Source organism: Phyllobates terribilis, unplaced genomic scaffold, assembly GCF_046119375.1.
Source record: "Phyllobates terribilis strain yellow unplaced genomic scaffold, ASM4611937v1 Scaffold_2__4_contigs__length_985480577, whole genome shotgun sequence".
Lineage (NCBI taxonomy): Eukaryota > Metazoa > Chordata > Amphibia > Anura > Dendrobatidae > Phyllobates > Phyllobates terribilis.
In genome coordinates this window covers 158,373,986-158,396,320 of record NW_027362762.1, presented here as the reverse complement: position 1 = coordinate 158,396,320, position 22,335 = coordinate 158,373,986, and the positions used below count along the sequence as shown (strand labels likewise).

The window sequence follows — 22,335 nt, the reverse complement described above, 5'->3', positions numbered from 1 at the left end:
CATCCCAAGTAGTGTAGGGGCAGATAGGGGGAGCAGCCTGGGTAAAGATAGGAGCTCATTGGGTGCTGGTCACCTGAGCTCACACATAGAGGGTGTATATAAGGTGGGCACCAACTAAGAACAGGGTCAGATGCAGAGAACAAGTCAGGAGCAGAGGAGAAGGAAAGACCCAGAGTGAGAGAGGAGAGAGAGAGACCCAGAGGCACAGAAGAACAGGACTCTAAGATCCCAAATTAAAATCCCGGGTGAAGAGTCGGCACAGGGTACCGGAACCCAAGCTGGTGGGGGTAAAAACATTCCCCAGCCAGAGACCGGAGACCGTGGGCAGCGTTTGCCACGGTCACCCACCACATCCACCCCGAAGGCACACCACATGAAGGGTCAGGGAGCCCAAGGCCAAGGGTGTCCCAACAGAAGGCCCGAGGGAGCTGGACCTAGGTGGATCACTGGTGGGGACGGCCAGTGAACGGGACAGAAGGAGAGCTCAGGGCCACGCTCCGGACTTGTTTGGGGGTTGGCTGGATCCAGTACCTGGTGGACGCAGCACGGCTCGGGTGGTCACTCGGAGCTGGAGTGACCAGTACAACATCTGCAGTAAGTAAACACCCTTAACTGCACAACCCGACTCTGTCTTCACTGCCGTCTGCACTGCACCACCACAACCCCCATCCTCTGCACCTGTCCCCCCTGAGGCTATACCCCACCCGTTGGGGGTTATACCATCTCAAGCTGCACCTGCACCATCAGCCTCAGCGGACCCTGCTGCAGCGGCGGCCACAGTGACCGCATCACAACGGGTGGCGTAGTCGACACAAAAGAACTCTTAATAACATCTGTAGGACTGCCACATAACACTGAGCTTGACGCCCTGGGCACGGGCCGGGTCACAGCCGCTCGGAAGACTACAACCCCCCATCTGATCCGGTGCCGGGTATTCCCCTCAATAGTATCTGCAATGGAGATGAAGGTTGGATTGGATACTTAAAGGGAATCCGTCAGTAGGATCGTCCCTCCTAAGTTTGCTATATGGGCATGTAGGTCATAGGAGGCTGAATAAAATGATACCTTGATATCTGCGATGTGTTGTCTTATTACAGAGAAATCCACATTTTTCTTATATTTGAATTAGCTGTTAAGATCTATGGGCAGGACATTGATCTGAATGGGAATAACTTATTATTACAAAGGGGAAATATGAGTATTGAGAAGGGGTTGTCCAAGCAGTGGACAACCTCTTTCAGCTTTTATCTCACAGGCAGTCACTGACAGCTCTGTGAGAAGACAACTGCTAATGTGCTTGTTGTGTTTGTAATGAGACAAGATTCAACTCTGCTGTACTGTGTTGGTTATAATCAGGCACAGCTTTGCAGCAGAGCTGACAGCACTAGGAGAAGACAAGCACCACTGCAAATGTTTGTACTGAGACAAAGTTTAGTTCTGCTGTACTGTGTGACATGTGATCTCAGTGTAGAGCTGTGTGTTATTATGAGAGCAGACTGTCAGTCATTATATTTCTCACACTGGTGATTCCCTCTTTTATTTAAAATAAGCTCTGGAGGCAGATTCCCAGTCCGATACATAGATGTTAACAGCTCATTTACATATAAGAAAAATAAGAAAAGTGTGGATTTCTTTGGAATATGACATCAGATTGCAGATAACAAGGTATCATTTTATTCAACTTCCTATGACCTACATGCCCATATAGACGGCTTAGGAGGGTTGATTCATACTGACAGATTCCCTTTAAAGTGAATCTCTCAGCAGATTAGAGAATACAAACTGCAGGCTGTTCCCCCCACATAATGCCCAATGCAGGCTGTTCCCCCCCTTATAATGCCCCATGCAGGATGACACCCCCCCTTCCTTATAATGCCCCATGCAGGATGTCACCCCCCCTCCCTTATAATGCCCCATGCAGAATGTCACACACACCCCCTCCCTTATAATGCCCCATGCAGGATGTCACCCCCTCCCTTATAATGCCCCATGCAGGATGTCACACCCCCCTCTCCCTTATAATGCCCCATGCAGGATGTCACACACACCACCCTCCCTTATAATGCCCCATGCAGGATGTCACACACCCCTCCTCCCTTATAATGCCCCATGCAGGATGTCACCCCCCTCCCTTATAATGCCCCATGCAGGATGTCACACCCCCCCCTTCCCTTATAATGCCCCATGCAGGATGTCACCCCCCCTTATAATGCCCCAGGCAGGATGTCACCCCCCTTATGATGCCCCATGCAGGATGTCACCCCCCCTTATAATGCTCCATGCAGGATGTCACCCCCCCCTCCTTATTATGCCCCATGTAGGATGTCACCCCCCCCTTATAATGCCCCATGCAGGATGTCACCCCCCCTTATACTGCCCCATGCAGGATGTCACCCCCCCTTATAATGCCCCATGCAGGATGTCACCCCCCCCTTATAATGCCCCATGCAGGATGTCACACCCCCCCACCTCACCCCCCTCCCTTATACTGCCACAGACGGAGGATGCAGAGGATGCAGAGGATGCAGGAGCTGCTGCGGAGGCACGGGGAGGGGTAAGTATTGTGCCGGGTGCCGGGGCCCTGAGCAAGCGGGGGGGGGGAGCGGGCGCTGACGGTGGGGGCCCCCCCCGCCTGCTCAGGGCCCCGGCATTTTCCCGGGTGCGCCGGGTGCTGACGCCGGCCCTGGTGTGCGGCGTGAGTCCCTGCTTCCAGGGGGGGGGCAGCTGCCCCCCCCTGCCCCACGTTGGGTACGCCCATGTCTGGATAAATAGATGGCCACCTCTTAACTCAGTAACAGGAATTAAGGGACCCAAATATCCTGATATATGGGGGAGCAAAGATGGCTACACAATATACCATTACTGCTTGCCCAACGATGGTCCTCTACAGGCACCACTCCTCTCCCCTCTACATATGAACAGTCACCCAATGATATACCTGTGTCCAGATAGTTGGGGGCTGCATAGGATGACAAGACTGGCAGCATGTTGGCCCTTGACTCAGGCTGGCGACCCTTGCTGTACAACAATGCCCAGTCTGTGGGCTTCCTAGAATACAGGTGCTTAAGGAACACAGAGGAAAAAATATTTTTTTACTTTATAAAAATGAATATCTTTTAAGGTCATGCCATCTGGGTATGACTTTTTTTAAGAAAAGTGATAAAATACTCCTCCTGGTCACATATTTTGATGTAGCAGTTGATCATGTTTATCATTATCAATGTACTGTACAGAGACCCCCATTCAACATTGCCTTTACGCCTGTCTTTTGTCTAGTTTTGTGTATTTTGTGTCTTTTTTTTTGTTTGCACCCAATTCATTATTTTTTTTGTCTACTTTATATGTGTTCATCTGTTTTTTTGTTTTTTTTTCCCACTTTGTGGGCAGAGTTTAGTTATTCCAGATGATTTCATCTGATTCATCAATTTTGCAACTTTTAAAAAGTCGCAAAATTTTTTTGTCCTTTCACTCCAGTCTCTCCTGGTATATTTCCAAATACGCCAGTATTTTGGTGACATTTTGCAACTTTTGGTACCAAAAGCTGCAGAAGATGTGCAATATAAGAAAAAAGCCAATTTTTGACTTTGCACCACAAACAGCAATTAATACAAGATAAAAAAGGAAAGTGACTTAAAAAAAAAAGCAAAACATGAATCGGAGCCATAGTTTTGAGAATATATTTTACTTTTTAGAATGTTTCTGAGAGATATAGAAGTCTTGTATGTTCTGGTAAGGCACTGACCTTACCTTTTATGTGTGACGCACCTTGTCAGTTCTTTGTCATTGAATGGTGGAACAGCTTAAATGTAAACCAAAGTCACATGTAACTTCTTCTTGTTTGTGAAGTTTGCATTTTAATTAGTTTAGACTAAACCAGTTGTGTCTCATGTACACAGATACCAACCCACACCAGTTTTAGCATGTACATTGCCTTCCAGAAAAGCTAAAAGAACCAAAAAGTACATAAAGGAAAATAACTAGAGAACAAGAATAGCCCAATAAGGTGCTATCTAAAATAACACGGTGATCAAATGGCGGTACCGCTCACCTAGTAAGGTTGTGCGAGACACAATGCTGATATGGTAATAAATAAGGTTCTGCCTTGTTGCAGCCCCACTGGTTGGTAGATCTAACGAAGTAATGTAGGAAGGGAGATAGCGGGAATTATGCGCTGCTGGTGTGCAACCAATAAAGAAGTCGGAATCAACCGAAGATATTGACAGAGCAGTTTATTCTCGACATGTTTCGAAGCAAATAAGTAATATGCAAAAGTAAATAAATAGGAATAGTGCATGAAAATAACATAGGGTACTTAGCTAACTGAGCTGGATATTACGTTTATATATCTTCCCATGGCTGAGAGTCCAATAGTCGGGGCCTCGGTCCTGCTCAGACCTTATTCACATTTACGTCATTTGACATAGGGTAAGATTTTAATACTAGAAGTTAGGACCATCCCAAATAGGGTCACCTTGACGCGGTGGGATGGCTATTACATTTTTTTGATCAAAAAATGTTATCTAAGTACCCTATAATATTTTCATGCACTATTGCTATTTATTTATTGCAGGGTTTTTGCCCATTTTGCTCATCTTAGGTTTTTGGCTGTTTAGTGGCCAGTGTGAACATGCGCCTACACGTTTCATATATGTCAACTTATATTTACCTCATAATACCCGCTATCGGCCTTCATAAAAAAAAGTTCATAAAGACTCTACAGTATTGTTCTATAGAAGCCACTATTGGCACACATTACCTCTAATATTTCACTCCCCCTATCCTTCGAGGGGGGAGTGAATTACTATCTACTACATACTCTCTGGACAGAGAAAATAGAATAATGTGCAGGATAAAAGGGGAAGTCTGGTTTAGAAAACCAAATTATAAATACTTTGTTAGGATGTTTTGTGATAAGAAACCTAATTTGTAACCCCCATAAAACAGCTATAGAAAGAGTCTCACTCTCTCTGGAGGTCCGTCACACAAACAGCTCCTTGGTTTTAATGAGAACTATACAATTCTTTATTTGCCCTTGGGTGATGCAAGAAATTGGACACCTGCCACCAGGTTCCCCCACAGATTGTCAGGGGTCTTAGCAGCCAGGCAGACATTTTTGCATTTTTGGCAAATGTACAGAGAATCAGTTATATCTCTGTAGATACCTGACTGATCACTATGTTGTCCTCTCTTTATAGGTATGCCAAGAGCGGCCACCAGAAGAAGAACCAAATAAGGATTCTCTTTTCCACCTGATGGCTCCAACTTGCAACCTTTTTTGACAGCTTGAGAGCTGTGCAGTAATTATGTGAATCTGGGCTACGGATTCTGGAAGACCTACACTAGAAAAGGATTTGTGACGTCTAGTATGTGTCATGTTTCAGCTGGAAAAACCATGGTACAGCTGACCTTTTCACTCCACGAATGTAAAAATCAATGGTGGACAGACATAAAACCACTTGTAAAGCAAACCTGTGGAAGTTATTTATTCGGGAAAAGAAACACGAAACTAATCCAAATGGAGCCTTCACTTCTATGCAATGTCTGCAAAAATAAAACTGCTTCTTTTTTTTTTTTTTAAAGCTTTGGAAGGATCTCATGGAAGGATCAGCTACTTGCAACTTTTCATTCCTTATCCAGTTCTTCAAAGACCCTGAGATCTCTTGCACTGCATTTATGGATGGCTTTCTTGCATACATCATATGATATTAAGGAGGGTGATCATTATATTCTGGGCCAAGCTTCAGCAGAGGACAGTGCCTGTAGTTTATCCAAAGAGCTGGCATCCAGCGGCACGGGAGCATCTCTTGTCAATCCAGCTGCCTTCGGGAAAAATGTGAGGAAGCGAAAATCATATTACCCTTAAGAAAATAGATGGACGTAAACATGATCCAACTCTACCATGAAATTTTGTAAAGATAACAATGTTCAGTAATGTTATGGGTTGGTAAGAGATGCCTTCTTGTAGAGTGTTATATAGGTATTCCGCTAAGAGTTAGAAATAGGTGACTGTCTATATCATTTCTTAGAAATTTAATAGCACGGCACATAAAAGACTCCCTGACGAATATATCTGCAGGTGGCTGAACCAATATAGCCTTAAGCTGTGGCCATGCATGTGTCCTGAATATTTGAATATACGGAAATCGCTTGCATTTGCTCTAGAAACTATCAAACTGTGGCTTCTCTATGCTAATGGCATTCATCCTGGATAATCGTTCATATATTTCTACAGGTGACTCCTCATAGGGGTTCTGCTTCTTAAACTGGAGCCTTTCATATGCCGCTATCTTGGTGAGAACAACAGGTGTAAACGAGGTGATAAAAAAGTTGTCCCTAAAAAATATTTGAATTAAAAAAATACATACAATAAATATGGAATAAAAAATGAGCATCATATATTTTCAAATGTTTTTTGCCCAATTCTTTATAATCTGGTTGACAAAAGAACTTTAGTGTATCCAAAAAAAGGACAAACCCTAGTGCGGCATGATTCTATACCTGTGGCATGACATAATATGCATGTAAGCTCTTTTTCCATCCCGAGCCTTTTTGGCATATGCTATAAATCTCTGATTAATGCAGGTCCAACTTCTGGGACTCTCACCAACTGTATATCTAGAAAGGGACCCCATCTCACGCAGCCAAAAACAGAGATGTGCCAGCACATGCCCTGCTCTCACCATCCACTTGCAGCGGTGCACGATTGCTTGGTTCTAATCAGAAGGGCTATAGAAGAGAATGGAGAAAGAAGTGCATGTGCAGCCACCTCTTCGGGGGTCTCATGAGACAGGGCCCTAATCTCGAGAATGAGAATCTCTTTAGGTCTCATTCACACATCCATGTTTAAACACGTATATGTAAATATGGTACCGGTGTCAGTGTGTCATCCATGTGTCCGTTTTTACCATCAGTTTGTCATCTGTGTATCCATTTTTTACCATCAGTGTGTCATCTGTGTTTTTCTCGGATGGATAAAGAAATGAATCATTAAGCTTGTCCTATACTTTGCAATGTTAAACACGGACCGCACCTGGATGGCACATGGACGCCACCCGTGTGCTGTACGTGTTTTTCACGGCCTATAGACTTATATTGGCCCTTGTCATTCGTGCTGCTGATTAAAACGGACATGTCTCCATGTGTTTTACAAGGACACACGGACCGTGAAAAACAAGGACATGTGAATAGCACCATAGATTATAACGGGTACATGTTGTATCCGTAAAAAAAACTGATAGGACACGTACTGGAAACAAGGACGCTTGAATAAGGCCTAATTTGCATCCATGACTCTCAAGTTTTGTACGCATGTTGAGTATTTGCAGCAGTTTGTTCTGCACCAAAAGTGTTGGCTCCATACAATACTCATCTTTTTGAAGAGTCTTTGACATGTTTTTGCGTGAGCTTTTTTTAATGTGTTTTTACTTGTGTTTTTTCCCCCATTCATTTCAATAGGTGAAAAATGCTGCAAAAACACTGCAAGAATTGACTTGCTGCAGATTTGAAATCCACAAAGAAAAAATAAACAGCATGTGCATGAGAATTCAAGGGGTAACGTTTCTCTTTGTGGAGAGTGGCATGCCAACGTGAATAGGCTTTTAAGCCTTGCAATGCTCCTCTGGGAAATTAAATATGCAAATTGCCCCTCAGAGAGGAAAAGGACTAGAACTCTAGTGCCACCTATAGGAAGTAGCAATCTTAAAAGTCAATATCAACCCTTTAACGAGCCTTGCCACATGACTTAGGATATAAGCCAGAACCAGAATCTCAATTGAGGCCATTCAGGAATCTCATTCACTTTGCTGGTACTGTAAAACGCTGCGGAAAAAAATGCAGCAAAAACACAGCATGTGAACTAGCTCTAAGTGTATGATCCCAAATGCTATGTATATGTAACATTGCACAAGACATGAAGTGAGACGCCACAGGAATGATACTATAATCACATGAATTGCAAAGGGAACGCCAGATGCTGAAGATGAAATCCCGACTCCAACAGATAACATGTGAAGGACACGATATCAAGCTAATAAAAAAAAGGTTTTATTTCATCACATGAAAAAAAGAAATAGATAAACCAATGATTTGAAAAAAAGCTAAAAAATACCCCGAGATGGATAAAAATCTAATTGCTGATTTCTGTCCACCTCTGTGTGATTTCTAGATTTCTACAAGTCATGTGTTTGTTTATCTGTTTTTTTTTAATGTGATGAAATAATGTTTTATTATTAACTTGATATTGTGTCCGGCACGTTATCTGCTGGAGTTGTTTAGCTGTGCTGCATTAGGACGATATACTATAGGGACTTTTATTGGTGTTGAGACGATAAAATCAGAAGAATCTCATAAAGTTTGCCATTTAGCTGTCCTCTAATGGAAAAATATTACCCTTTAAGGATTCAGCACCATGTTCTCTTAGAACATTGCAGGCAATAGTCGCAGCAGAGTTATGAAGGCCATACACATTAGATTTCTTCTTAATGTTAGTCTGGTTGTTAGTTAGGACACCCTCTGATAAAATAACATGCACATTGCACCAATCAGAGCCAACATGTTATGGGGGTCGACAGCTATCTAATGTCTATGGTCAGCTATAGTTCTTTCTTTATCTAAGGTTCAGATCTCAACGAAGGTAAGAACCAATAAAGGACCTTATACGGCACATGGTACCAGTTTTTTCCCCCAATTTTAAGGGCAGGTGCAGATGACCGTTTTCTCTCCATCGGCCCAATTATGCCAATCAGACTCTGATCAGAGTGGGATCTGATTTTCTCGGAGGTGGAGAGAAAAAAATAAGGATTCTCCACCTTCTCCATTATGTTAGTATGTGAAAATCGGACAGCACACGGCCCCATAGACACGAATGGGCGAGTGCTATCTGATTCTCGAAGGCAAATTGTGCATGACCCCATAGAATAACATGGGTACGAGAGCTATCTGTCAAAACCAAGGATAGCAATCATCCGATTAAAACAGTTGTTGACACGAGCAACCACTGCGGTCCAATTAAAAGGGGTTTTCCAGTTCTTTAAAACTTTAGGTTAGGCCTACAATATTAAATAGGTCAGGGTCCGACAAGGGGCTGCTTTAAGTGGAGTGCTGTGACCCTTCTTTATTCACTAGTCTCCTTTTAGTAGCAGCAGAAACATGCTAAAAACACATGTAATACACGGATGACTGTATCAATAAAGTTTTGTCAAAGCCAAATTACAGAAAGAATCAAAAACAAAGCCGCTTAATTGAAGGTATCACACACCAAAAAGAGAAAAAAAAGCAGAATCAAAAACGTGATAAAAAAACATGAAAAAAAACCTGCACTCCAATGAAAAAAATCCCGCAAGTGACCTAATTTAAAATGCTGCAGAAAATCTGCAGCATCAAAATCTGACCAAATACTCATTGTGGGAATGTAGCGTAAAGCCTTCATTTATATATAAACATATATATATATATATATATATATATATACATATATACACACACGCATACATATACACACACATATATAAAGTGAATATTTTAATGATAATAGTCACCAAGGATTTGCTACCCCATCGGAGATCAGCATGATGTAGGGGCAGAGACCCTGATTCCAGCAATGTATCCTTTGCTTTGCTGGTTGCTGCAGCTATCATTACAGCTTTGTCTCATTCAAATAAATAGTAGGGCTAAGCTGTAATACCGAGCATAGATACTATCTAAGGTATGGAGCTGTCCTACAGAGCAGTGTAATTAATCAGGTGGATGCTACGTTGCACGCCTCTTTAAGCAGCTAACTGCAGGCTATGCAGAGAGAAGGACCACCACGATTGTAATACTGATGGTCTTTCCTAGCAACAGACCTACAATTTTATATATTGGATTAATTTTATAGAACTTCAAGACCCCTTTAAGCGATGCCTCCCAAAATGAAAATCATGAATTATTTACTAATTACAAAGAAATGAGTTTCACATGTTTCTGCTGATATGTAAAAGATTCCATCAGAGAGTATATGAAAACAAAAACAGTTATTAAATTTTGTACATTTTTTTTAAAATATTTTTTCAGGCCCTTAAACCTTTGCATCATTCATCAACCACCACTGATGGCTCAGAAGCCCACTCAGAAGTCATAAGCCACAGAATATGGATTCAATAGAAAGTTACAAAAGTGCGCAGGTCAGGAGGCTGAAGTGCACAATGTCTGCCCGAGCGCAGTCACACAGCGGAATATGGATTCAATAACAAAGCTATTGATCTATGGATTTGTAATGTAAGCACACTCCCCTCTGTGCGAGCGCTCAAGCTGGATCTGTGCGCTTTTGCCTACTGAGCCAGGCACTTCTGTGCGTGTTTTTTTGAGGGAACGGTGGTCTCAGGACGCAGACTCCCCCAATCTGCAAGAAAAATGAGAGCCTAAAAATATAAAAATAAAATGTTTCCAAATTTTAGTTATCTTTAAACTTGTGCCATACTGCTGTTTATAGCCTAGAGAATAATTAGTAGGTTTGTTTTGACAGATATAACTAATTATTTCCAGACTTTGTTGTGGTTCTCAAACCTGCAAATAATGGCCACAGAAAATAAATGTCATACATCTTTGTTTTTTCCACTTCTTGCGATCTTCTTGAGGCTGTGTGAGGTTAGGTCACCCAGCAAACACTTGAGTTTGTATCCGGTGATTATTACCTTTTGATTACAGATACAAATGTTATAAAAGAAAATGTTATCTGCAGTGTGCTGTGTAATGTGCTGTCTCTGCATGCTGCACTGGCACTAGGAATACAGTATTAGAAATCATAAAGCTTCAGGAAAGGAAGAGGGAATGGCCACAATTGGATGCATGGAAATTGCTATGACCCTAAGGGCTTGTGCACATGGCTGATCTGATCTCAGGCAGATTTCCCCATAGACTTGCATTAGATGCAGAAAATACACAGGTTAAAAAAAACTCATGTAATCCGTACAGGACTGTTTCAATAAAGTTTTGTCAAAACCAAATACCAGGAAGTATCAAAAACAAAGCAGCTTTATTTAAAGCATAACATACAAAGAAGAGACAAAAACCACAGCATAAAAAAAAACACTCAAAAACGCAATATAGCATTAAGGCTATGTGCCCACGTTGCATTTATGAAGCAGAAAATTTCTGCTGCATAAATGCAAGTCCTCTCCCGGAAAAACGCATGCGGAATTCCGCACGCGTTTATCGCGCATTTTTCGCGCGTTTATCACGCGCTTTCCACATGCGGAATTGCCTTGCGTTTTTTATGCATTGGACAAAGGCAATTCCGCTTGCGGAAACGCAAAATTAAATGACATGCTGCGGATTTTTGAACGCGGCATAAACGCTGCGGAAAAATCCGCAGCATGTGCATAGAACTTGCGGAATCCCATTGGGGACCATGGGGTGCGGATATACATGCGTTTTTCAAGCGTTTACGCTGCGGATATTCCGCAGCATATACGCTTGAAAAATGCTACGTGGGCACACAGCCTTAGACTCTAAGGCTGTGTGCCCACGATGCGTTTTTTAAGCGTTTCCGCAGCGGCTAAAACGATGCAGAAGCGCTTAAAAAACGCATGGTAGAAGGTCTGCCATGATCCCCAATGATAATCCGCATGTGCTCTGCATATGCTGCGGAAATTTCTGCTGCGGATTATCATTGCGGAAAAAAACGCAGCACTACCAATTATTTTGCGGAAGCGCTGCGTTTTCGCCGCCATTGACTTGCATTAGAACGCATGGATTACGCATCACTAGATAAGCACATGCGGAATCCATGCGTTCTATGTGCAGATGGTACCCGGGTGTGGAGGACAGGAGACTCTCCTCCGGACCCGGGTACCATAGAACCTGTAAAAAAAAGAATAGAATAAAAAATAAATATTATACTTACCTTCTGATGGCCCCCGCTGCGCTCGTCCTCCCATGCCGGCAGATCGCGATGGACTGGAGGACCTGTGCTGACGTCAGTCATGTGACGGGTCACGCGACGCTGACGTAGGCAGGTCCTTCAGTGTACCGCGATCTGCCGGCAGCCAGGACGGAGCGAAGCAAGACAGCGCGGGCCATCGGAAGGTAAGTATAGATTTATTTTTTATTTTTAAACATTCTTTCGGTCACAGTATATAAATCCATGCCGTTTGCATGGATTTATATAGTGTGACTAAGTTGACAAGCACTTTCCAAGTGATGCTAAAATCGCTTGGAAAGCGCTTGTCAACCCCCATGCGGAAATGCATGTGAAGAACGCTTCATATCCGCTTGTCCCTGGCAGGAAAACGCATGTACTATCCGCATGTACAATCCGCATGCATTTTTCTTGCCAGGGAGAAGCAGAAACACTCAGGAAAAATCTGGAGCATTCCTGCATCGTGGGCACATAGCCTAAAGAGAATTTATCACTAGTTTTTGCTTCCCCATCTGAGAGCATGATGATGGAGGGGCAGAGACACTGATTCCAGCTATGTGTCACTTACTTTGCTGGTTGCTGCAGTTTTGATTAAAAATTGTTTATCTGCTGCAGATCTACCAGTTCTCTGTATAACCCCAACCACACCACTGATTGGCAGCTTTCTGTGTACACTGTGCATAGGCAGAAAGCTGCCAATCAGTGTTGGGAGGGAGGGGTTATACAAAGCACAAAGTTGACTACCTCGCAGTAGGATTACTAATCCTTTAATTATAATCTCCTTCTGATATAACAGTGATTTTATCAAAACTACACCAAGCAGCCCAGTAAGTGACACATCACTGGAGTCAGGGTCTTTGCCCCTACATTATGCTGATTAGATTAAATTAGATAGCAAAAACCTGGTGACAGATTCTCGTTAAGGAAAGCAACCCAATAATTTTTTTGTCCCAGCTGTTTAAACATAAAATATAGCATACCACTAAATGACTCTTATGGTTTTTCATGGGAGTTACTCCATCGAGAACTCTCTATATGAGAGGATGGGCTACACTGCTGCATGCTGGGACATGGATATCCGCTTTTTCTCTTTCTAACAAAATGATGCAGAAGAAGACAGGAGACATGAACAGTAGATTCACAGATTTCTCCCAGAAGTTCATATTTTCTTTGAATACAGATTTGTACTGTAGAAACATTACTAATAATTATGTGTCAGTGATGGGAGTGATGACAACCTTTGTACAGCACTAAATAATGTGTTGGCGCTATATAAGCAAATAGGTAAAAATAAAATGATAAAGTGATGTATTTTATAATCAATAAACTATGTTCACTCGAAGGAGTGCTGGTCAAATTACACATTGTACATGATAAATGATGTATATTTACCATCTGTGTACAGTTCTGTAATTCATTAATTAAACTATTGCTTATAAGGAAATTCTTAGTTGTGACTATTCAGTAAATCATTGACCGCCAGGTGGAGGGAGAATGTCCCAACTTCCCTTAGAAATGATTTACATTGCAGAGCAGTGTATACAGCAACAAAATGTTCTGCAGGGGTTGTGGAGTTACAAAACATGTCCACATTGTCAATGCATCAAGCCCAAGAACTGTGGACTGTACATCTATGCCTCATGTTATGTATGGATATTGATGAAGGCTCAACTTGAAGCTTCTATACCCCAGGGCAAAAAAAAATCTTTAATAAGCAGTGCACCCCGAATTTCAGACCTTATTTAGGCTATGTTCACATGTTGCTTTTTTGCTGTGTTTTATTTCTGCAGCCAAAACCTGCTCTCTTGGCAGTAAAAAAGGCTGCTTACAAAAAGAAGGTTTTAGGCTAAGTGCCCACGATGCAGAAATGCTGCAGATTTTTTCCGCTTCTCCCTGGCAGGAAAAACGCATGCGGATTTTACATGCGGTTTTCCTGCCAGGTTGAAGCGTTTGTGAAGCGTTTTTGCATGCATTTCTGCATGCGGGTTATCAAGCACTTTTCCAAGCGATTTTAGCATCACTTGGAAAAGTGCTTGATGCAACTGGCATGGATTTATATAGTGTGACCAAGTTAATAGTTAAAAAAAAGAATAAAAATGGTAAAAAATAAAAAAAAAACATTATACTTACCTTCTGATGGCCCCCGGTCTTTTTTCCGGTGCGTCCGGTCTCTTGTACGGCTCGCGGTGGTTTGAAAGGACCTTTCATGACGTCATTTAGTCATGTGACAGGTCACGCGACCGCCGACGTCAGCGGTCATGTGAACTGTCACGACTAAATTACGTCATGGAAGGTCCTGTTACACCATTGCGAGCCGTCGGGGAGCCAGGACGCATCGTACAGGAGACCGGGGGACATCGGAAGGTAAGTATAATGTATATTTTTTATTTTAATTCTTTTCTTTAACAGGTTCTATGGTATCCGGGTCTGGATGAGAGTCTCCTCTTCTCCAGACCCGGGTACCATCCGCACATTGAATCGCTTAATATCCGCATGTGCACATGTAGTCATGCGGATATTAAGCAATTTAATGCAAGTCAATGGCGGCAATTACGCTGCGTGTCTGCAAAATTAATGGTTGTGCTGCGTATTTTTCCGCAATGATAATCCACAGCGGAAATTTCCGCAGCATGTGCACAGCACATGCGGATTATCATTGGGGACCATGGGGCACGTATTACCAAGCGTTTTTTAAGCATTTTCGCTGCGGAAATTCCGCGGCAAAAACGCTTGAAAAACGCATAGCGGGCACACAGCCTTTCTGCATTTTTGCTGTGATTTTTGTGCAGATTATATGTGTCATTTGTCTACAGTTCATGTTTACTAAAATTAGTTTAATTCATCAAAAAAGCAGCAAAAACGCATGGTTGTTTTTTTTGCACTTTCATTTTTTTTTGTGGTGGAAAAAACGCTGAAAGAAGTGACATGCTGACGTTTTCAAAAAGCAGCAATTTTACAATTGAGTCAGGAACAAGAAAACCAAACGTGTGCAGGAGATTTCTGAGATCTCATAGCTTTTGCTGGTACTGTAAAAAAAAGCAGCTTTTAATTTGTATTAAAAAAATGCATCAAAAAAGCTGCAAAAATGCACGGTGTGAACATAGCCTTATAATACTGGTCTTCAGGTCTCCCTCAGGTTTGAGAGCACCCTCCATAGTTTCACCCCAGCATACTGACTATGGTTGCAGAAGGTGACTGACTGCTATTTACACCAGGACACATTCTGGAAAAGATTGCAGTAAAGTAAAGCTATTGTTTATGAAGGAAATTGTGTATCCGGGGCTTGACACATGTATCTCACCATGTTTGTTTTGCTTGGATGTGCCATTGACAAGCTCTCTGATGATGTGTTGCAAACTCTTCCAGCTGGGGAGAGAACTGTATTGTGCTAGAAATACATGCATAAATAAATACATACATGTTGTGTTGTCACAATGTCAGGTATATTATAACAGTGGGCTGGGATACTTTGAGCTTTATCCTTCTTGTTTTCATGTGTTTATTCTTTGAGAGAAGTTTACAGAAGGAATTGCCAGCTAGTCACACACATAGCTCAGAGAGGGAAATCGAGAGGGATGGTGGTGGCGGTGATGGTCTACTGCAGTCTCTCTCTTTCCCAGCATGATTCCATGTAAACTCATCTGAAGAATCTCAAACAAGCCTGTACCTCATGGGGATTAATGTAGTAAACAGAACTTCCTGTGATCACTTTATTACATGGAGTTACATGGGTACAGTGGATCAGTCAACAAATTTCACAACAGAAACTTTATTAAAGGTGTTGTCCACTACTCGGAGCAGATCAACAGCATTCCAGCGAACTACCGACTACAGGGAGAAAATTAACTTTATTCCTCCTGGGAGGTGACAACTTTCAGTCATAGAGGTGTGACCAAAGTTGTCACAGTCATTGCTCAGTACATGGTGAGTGGTGGGTGTAAGCATGACGTGGTATTAGGATTGACAGCTCACTCTGCAGTGCATCTGTAGAGAGTGTGAGGATGGTGGGTGTGGACCCACTGCGCCACTGGCCGAGCTTACCCTGGAGGGCCGTAACTGCTGGATCTTCACTAGAGTCTCTGATGTTGAGGATAGGCTTGGGCCCTTAGGGTAGTCACCAGGTGCCACTCAAGGGCAGTGCCCGGACCTGCAGCAGCTGACCTACAGGTCAGAGGCACAACATGAAGCACAGAGGGCAAGGACAGAGACGTGGTCAGACAGTCCGAGGTCAGGGCTGGAAGTACAGGACCAAAATACAAAACCGGAGTAAGGAGCGATGAGGTCAGACAAAACGAGTAAACAATCCGGGTCAGTAGCCGGAGAGACACAACAATAATGCACCTACACAGGATACTAGAAAGGAACTGCAGCCAGCAACCTAAGTTCAGGCAAGGTGTGGAGGGATGAGCTGCCTAATATATCCCGTGCTGGCAGGGAATAGGCCAGGGAAGCAAAACTCTGCAGGACACAGCAGAGGGAGGAAAAGATACAGTCTGTGGAGGGAGTTCAGGGCACAGGCGTGGGATTCCTGCGCCATATCTTCATGTGACAGGGCACTGTGACATGCAGGGGAGGGGGTGGTATTATAATGAAGAAAGAATGCAGAAAGAAAGCGGGGTTTCTTCCAGGCACCCTACTTCCGGGACCTGGAAGGAATCATTAGCATAAAGAAAATATAAGATTTCTCAACAACAAGACTGCTAATATGAGACATACAGGTAGGACTAGTTTAACATTTCTATCACCTGTATGCCCATATTTATAGGTTATATACGTCCCAGGGGGGTGACAGATTCCCTTTAAGAAAGTAAAAGTGTAGTTTTGTCTTTCTTAGGAGAATATCTATGTGTGCAGAATTATTATATAATTAAATGAAAAACCTAAATTTTATCATCTCAATTGTTTATTTTCATTTGTTAAAGTGAGAATAAAAAACAAACAACTGAAAATGTACAAAAATACACTACTGACATTTCAAAAAGATATCAGTGACCAATATAGCAGCCCTTCTTTTCAATAACATTCATAAGCCTTCAATCCATGGAGTCTGTCAGTTTCTTAATGTGCTGATGTGCCGCCCCAGCCGGGGCGCAGCGGGCACGGTACTGGTGCACGGCGATCCGAGTGCTGGTATGGTCCGACCGGGGTCACGCACCAGTCTTTATCAATTGTGGGGGTTAATAATAAAATAATAAAAAGGGTCTGTGATCCCTTCCAGCGAGCAGGCAACATGAATCCTGTCAGAACACTCACTTTCTCTTGCAGCAGTGTCTTTGACTCCATGCGGTTGCTGAGCTCCCAGGTAAAACACTTTTCGGCTCATTATAAAAAGACCGAGCAGACTCACAGCTTAACACAGACTCTGGATGTCTCTGTGCTCTAGGGACTGGACCCTGCCTCATGCAGGTTGCCCTTGCAGAGAGAACACTTCTCTTCCTTGCACAGGGAACTCCATGATGGTGCTTCTTCTTCCTCAAACTACAACTACCACTACTGAAGCACCTCCTCGCTCTCTGAGGGATTGTGCGCAACTTCCTGGTTTGGCAAAAGTGCACAATCCTCCAGTAAGGGATCAGGTAACAATATGTATATGTAATGAAAACAGCAGAGAACTTATCCCTCACCATTGCTGGCAATACAGATAGGCCACATTACAAATGCAGGCATTTTGTGGTGCTATAGACAAGGGCACCACATTGATGAATGACGATCAACTTTTTGAGCAGAACCAACAGCAGCCTCCAGACACTGTTTAGAGAGGAGACTGCTTTCCTTCATCATAAATCTCCCATTTCAGAAGAGCCCACAAGTTCTCAATAGGGTTTAGGTTAGGTGATGAGGGGCCATGTGCTTAAGGTCTTTCCTGGCAGCCAAGCAGTGGGGACTTCAATGCTGCAATGGAGCATAGTTCTGCAAAAATATAATGGTTTTCTTGAAAGATGCAAACTTTTTCTGTACCATTGCTTGAAGAAAGTGTCTTCTAAAAACTGGCAATAGGTTTGGAAGTTGATTTTGAGTCAATTTTCAACCCAAAAAAGTCCAACTAGCACATATTTAATAATACCAGCACAGAGCAATACCCCACCTACACTTTGCTGACATCTGAGTCGAAGTGGAGGTCTGGGCCCATTACTGATACAGCCACGGGTCCATCCATCTGGTCCGTCAAGAGTCTGTCATCTCATCAGTCCATAAAACCTTTGAAAAAAAAAATCAGTCTTCAGATATTTCTTGACCCAGTCTTGACGGTTCAGCTTCTGTGTCTTGTGCAATGGTGGTCAGTTTCAGCCTCCCTTACCACGTCCATGTCTCTGAGCACTGAACACATTGTACTTCTGGATCTTCAGGGAAGTTGCAGTTCTGGAATATGACAGCACTGGAGCTTAATGGTGTCCTGGTCGCTTCGCGTTTGATTCTTCTCAAATCTTTGGCGTCTTATTTTTCTCAACTCGTTTTTTGCGACCCTGTTGACTATTTGCAACCAAACGTTTGATGGTTCTGTGATCACACCCCAATATCTTAGCAATTTCAAGAGTGCTGCATCCCTCTGTAAGACAATTTTTGCTTTTCAGGGTCAGTTAAATCTCTTTTTTGACCCATTTTGCCAGGAAAAACAAGCTGCCTAATAATTCTGCACACCTTGATAAAGGGTGTTGTATCCTTAGACCTCACCCTCCCTCATTACACAAATACACATCACCTGATCTGCTTCATCCAATAAGTATTCAAGGTTATACAGCTCAGAGTTGGAAAATCTGCATAAAAATGATGATATGGTCAAAATATTCACTTGCTTAATAATGAACAGTGAACACATACTGGATTTTCGGGTTAATGAATAAAATATTGCTAAATTATGCCAAAACGATCTCTTTCATTGTATGACAAGGAATTGAGCACTTTCTATCTTGAACTATCTGAGAGCAGCACAAATTATACCGCAGAGGTAAAATCTATCCCTTGTGTATATGAGACTTCACAGTTCTGTTATTTATATAGCTTGTGGAGGTGAAGGACATAAGGGGTTACTGACATCACTGGAATAATGCACGCTGGGACACATTTGTGCCATGACCGTGGCGGCTTTATGAATAACCCCACTAGAACATACACATACTTGTCCCCCACCCCCATATAATTTGCTGGAGGCATTTCAAGCCGCATTAAATAAACAGAACCAGGTCTGAAAGGAGAAAAAGTTAATAATAGGGGCTGCTCTGCGTTTCATCTCAGGAAGGAAGCAATTGCCGGCGGTTTGCAGTTACTTTGGTTGCACAATTTGCAGGCCTCTCCTGTAGAGAGACTTGTGAAAGACAGGCATACCAAGATGGAAATACAAGGCTGTTAACCCACGCTGCCCTGCGCAATATCTGTCTAGGATCACTCAAGAACGTCACAAGTATAGAAACACTGAGAAGTAAATGAAATGGAACATGCAAAGTCTGGACAGTGTCAGCTATTGGCAATATCACGTTAGATTAGTGGGGGACCCTCACCTAACCTGACGCAAAAAGACCCAAGTTGCTAAAGTAACTGCATATTAAGAAAAATACAAATAAATCAAAGGGACTGAACGAAGATTGTGTAGTTGTAAATGCGGTCCAGCGTCTTTAATCTCTAGGTGGGAAAGCCATGGTCTGCATATGAATAGCAACCATCTAAATAAACTGGGGGATTACGGGGTGTCTGCTCGGCATACTAGAGCTGCTATTTCTTAAAAGAGTGTCCGGCCTTAAGGTACAAGTCTGTAATCACTCTATGATTGTGAACACTCACATTGCACGCACTGCGCGTTTTGAGGATTCTTTGGTATCGGCGGCAGGCGTGTGACCGCAAGTATGTGATTTGCTTGCATGCGGTCACAAGCCAACTAGATGGGTGCAGCCTCGCACAATACACTTGCATTGAGCGTACTGGAAACAGTCTAGTCGGATTGTGGCCAGGAGTATGTATATCACATACTTGAGGTCACATGACCCCACTCCCGGTGCCGGCGAATCCTCACAGAGCGAAGTTCACGCGATGTGAGGATTCACAAGTCTGTAGTCACATAGAGTAACTGCAGACTTGTATCCTCAGGCGAGGCAACCGCATTTAAGCCAGATCATCTCTGTCAGCGTTGTGTCATGGCAACGGTCTATGTTATCTATAACATGGGCTCCTATGGATGCCCCAGTCTCTATGAAAAACTAAATAACAGTTAAAAAAATGCTATTGTTCCTCAGAGATTTTTTTTTGGTCTCCTAGAAAATATATTATTTAAAAAATACAAACAATATCAAATATGAGAAAAAAGTTATAAAAAACATATTAAAAAAATAGTACCAAAAATTTGAAAAAAAAAAGCTATGGTTCAATAAAAAATGAAAAATACATTTTATTACACATACATTACATATAATGAAAAGATAACATATATTAGAGGTCCAAACCATAATAACTGGTTTGGTTTGAGAAAGGGTTCGACACGGACTCAAAATGCGAAGAAGCACAACTACCAGCGTGGAACTACTCTATATAGCAGTGCGGTCAGCTACTCCTAACCACTCAATTTACATGCAAAAGAAGAGTCTCTTCTATTCCCAGATGTGACTGCAGCAGCTTATCAAACTAACTATGGGCATTTCTTGGTGTTGTGACATACACAGCCCAATCAGGTAAGCACCACCTTCACCCCTTATTTTACCTGCATCCTACGATACTGCTCTATGTGCGCTTGTTGCCCTCTTCTTTTTAAAATCTGGCACATTGTAAGACGGTCTTGTCTCATTTTGCACCTTATAAAAGTTAGACAGCAGTGATAAATATGCTCCACTGTATTTACTGATCCAGTGTAGGAGTGGTGGAGGCAATGGTTTGTTCTCTAACACTCCAAGGGGTTAAATGTACAGAGTGGGCCATTTATATGGATACACCTAAATTAGAATCATAGATCATAGAATGGTAGAGTTGGAAGGGACCTCCTGGGTCATCTGGTCCAACCCCCTGCTCAAAGCAGGATTCACTAGATCATCTCAGACAGATGTCTGTCCAGCCTCTGTTTGAAGACGTCCATTGAAGGGGAACTCACCACCTCTCGTGGCAGCCTGTTCCACTCATTAATCACCCTAACTGTCAAAAAGTTTTTTCTAATATCTAATCTGTGTCTCCTCCCATTTAGTTTCATCCCATTGCTTCTAGTCTTTCCTTGTGCAAATGAGAGTAAAGATGATCCTTCTACAATGTGACAGCCCTTGACATATTTGTAGACAGCTATTAAGTCTCCTCTCAGTCTTCTTTTTTTGCAAGCTAAACATTCCCAAATCCTGCAACCGTTCCTCATAGGACATGGTTTGCAGACCAGTCACCATTCTGGTCGCTCTTCTCTGAACTTGCTCCAGTTTGTCTATGTCTTTTTTAAAATGTGGTGCCCAAAACTGTACACAGTATTCCAGATGAGGTCTGACCAAAGAGGAGTAAAGACCGATAATGACTTCACGTGATCTAGACTGTATGCTTCTGTTAATACATCCCAGAATTGTATTTGCCTTTTTTGCTGCTGCATCACACTGTTGACTCATGTTCAGTCTATGATCTATTAGTATACCTAAGTCTTTTTCACATGTACTGTTGCTTAGCTCTATTCCTCCCATTCTGTATATGCTTTTTTCATTTTTATTGCCCAGATGTAGTACTTTGCATTTTTCCCTGTTAAAAACCATTCTGTTGGTTGCTGCCCACTGCTCCAGTTTATTTAGGTCTTTTTGAATCCTCTCTCTCTCTTCTCTAGTATTAGCTATCCCTGCTAGCTTTGTGTCATCAGCAAATTTAATCAGTTTACCCTCAATTCCTTCATCTAAATCATTGATAAAGATGTTGAACAATACAGGTCCCAGGACGGAGCCCTGTGGTACCCCACTTGAGACATTCATCCAGCTGGATGTGAAGCCATTTACAACCACCCTTTGAGTTCGATCACTAAGCCAGTTATGAATCCACCTAACAGTTGCCTGGTCCATTGCATACTTGGTCATTTTTTCAATAAGGATGGTGTGAGATACTTTGTCAAATGCTTTGCTGAAGTCAAGATATACTATATCTACAGCATTTCCCTGATCCACCCAGTCAGTGATTCTGTCATAGAAGGAAATTAAGTTAGTCTGACATGACTTGTTAGTTACAAACCCATGCTGACTCTGGTTAATCACTTCATTCTTATCCATGTACTTATATACATGTTGTTTAATAATTTGTTCAAAGATCTTTCCTGGTATAGAAGTCAGACTCACCGGCCTATAGTTCCTTGGGTCCACCTTCTTCCCCTTTTTGAAGATAGGAACAACATTTGCTCTTCTCCAGTCTTCTGGGACTTCTCCTGTTCTCCAAGAATTTTCAAAGATTATGGAGAGTGGTTCTAAAATTTCTTCTACGATTTCCTTCAGTACTCTGGGGTGTAATTC

General features: G+C 42.5%; 1 protein-coding gene across 3 annotated transcripts in view; it reads left to right on the top strand.

Annotated features, from left to right (window-relative positions):
- Positions 1-13,903, top strand: part of LOC141198946 (twist-related protein 2-like) — a 62,185-nt gene extending 48,282 nt beyond the window's left edge. For all 3 annotated transcript variants that reach the window (XR_012270731.1, XR_012270725.1, XM_073663177.1), the window contains one exon: positions 5,196-13,903. The gene's annotated coding sequence lies outside the window, so the exon portion shown is untranslated. The remainder of the gene's footprint in view (positions 1-5,195) is intronic.
- The last annotated feature ends 8,432 nt before the right edge of the window (positions 13,904-22,335 follow it).